Genomic DNA, 2,113 nt, shown 5'->3' with positions numbered 1-2,113 from the left:
TTTATGTAAAAATGTTTGTATTTGCATATCCAATGAATAATGCCTATTCTAAAAATGCTGATGTAAACTTTCTGCATTGGACTATTGATACATAATTTTCATATTCATCGTGCAACGAATGTTAAATAATTTTATGCATAACTTATGTCTGGTCTGAAGCTGTACTTGTATGTATTTTAACAATGACATCCATTAATGTAATGCATGTGTTTTAGTTACTTCATTTATTTATTAACTTAACAATTAAACAATCCTCAATATTTACCAGGAAACGTGTCGGTCGCAAGGCAGCTTTTGAAGCCAAAAACAGTCTCCCTCATATTTGCCCCTATTTGGAAATACGCACCATGGGGAGGGGGAGAAGGGGTGGAGGGTGTTTGGTTACGCTGTGGCACTATGCCCGTTCCCGCTGTGTCCACCAGAGGGCGACATAGAGTCAACGCCATTACAGTGGAAAGCTGCAGCCAAATAAAGCGGACCATGTCAAGTTAGACAAAGTGATGAGCAAGAGGCCGGAAACCCGCCTGACTGACCTTCAAAATTAGATCTGAAGATAAGTTAAATTAGCAGCATCAATGAAAGCTAAACATTGAATATAAAGGTGTATTTTACAAGTGAAATACACAAGCCAGTGGTAGGGGTGATATGCTGAGGAATGTTTATCATCAGTATGAAAGCATAATAAAAGGTGTTCAGACATTTGGATTAGAAACTATTGTGCAATGTTTTATTCTAAGAGCTGTTACACATTTTTATGTTTAACTATTATGCCTGTAAAGCATAGACAAGCTGTGGATAAACTTAGTAAATCTTTACGGTAAAAAACAACTTTTAATTTTAACACCTACAGTTAAATATAACTGTTTCAGATAACATTTGGTTCTACTCCAAATCAGTGTAAAATCTGCTCTATATCTAGTGTCAGATTTTCAGAGTTAATTTTATTCATATTAGTTTCAAAATCAAGAAGACTTGTCACCATATAGAAGAAAGTTTACTCTGCATGGCTGTCAAATTTTACACCTATTATTACCTCCAACACAAACAACCCAGCATAGGTGTAAATACTCTATTTAGTTTTAAATAGGAAAACTCTGATTTTTTTTTTTTTCTTCTATTTGTGTTTGCTAGTAACATGTTAGATTTCTGCTATTGGGAAATCAAGAAAAATGCCTAATCAATAGTCATTTTCAATACATTAGATCAGGGGCCTTCAAAGTTTTCCAGAGCAAGGACCCCAAAACTGATGGCGAGATGAGCGGGGACCCCTAATTATATATATTTCATGATATTACATATGGAGTAATGTAACAAAAGTAATTTCTTCCTGGGATTATTAAAGTATTTCTGATTCTGATTCCTGGTTGATGGGACAGGTGTTGTGACTTAATTGGTGCCCAGCTTGAAAGAGCTCCTGTGTGTCTCTGAATGTGTGTATTGATGACTGAAAGACATCTTCTGCCATTTATCTGTTTACTACAGTGTGTTGAAATTATGTTAATGTTGTTTTAAAGACATTGCAATTAGTGGAAAAAATTGCAGGGGGTATTATAAAATAAAAGTTTAACCAACAACAACTTGCGACCCCCATGCAGTACCTCCGTGGACCCCCTAGGGGTCTCGGACCCCCTGTTGAAGATCTCTGCATTAGATGATTCATACAGATGAAGCTTGTATGTCAGATTAAAAACACCATTTGAAAATAACCATTCAGTTTTTTTTAAACATATTTGATTAATATTATAATTGTGGTGTTAATTACTTTTATTTGGTCTCATAGTTATTAGGGGGCTGTGTTCTTAGAGTTGACCAAGCGCAGGTGTTGGAAGAAAGGTCTCTTGCCATAGCATGTTACCCTGGTTGTATTTCAATGTCTCACACCCCATGCACAAAGCTTTTTCAGAGCAGAGGACCTTCAACGAAAGACTGTTGCAGGATGAATAAGGGGGATTATTAAGCTTTATAAACATCACTGTTCCAACAGACCCATTAACAGTTTACATCCCTGATGAGCTTTAGTTTTTTCATTGGTTGCAGTCTGTTGTTTCTTTTTGCACAACTATCCATCCATCCATCCATCCATCCATCCATCCATCCATCCATCCATCCATCC

This window comes from Cyprinodon variegatus, unplaced genomic scaffold (genome assembly GCF_000732505.1).
Source record: "Cyprinodon variegatus isolate N-32 unplaced genomic scaffold, C_variegatus-1.0 Scaffold1403, whole genome shotgun sequence".
NCBI lineage: Eukaryota > Metazoa > Chordata > Actinopteri > Cyprinodontiformes > Cyprinodontidae > Cyprinodon > Cyprinodon variegatus.
Note: the sequence above shows the minus strand (reverse complement) of the source record.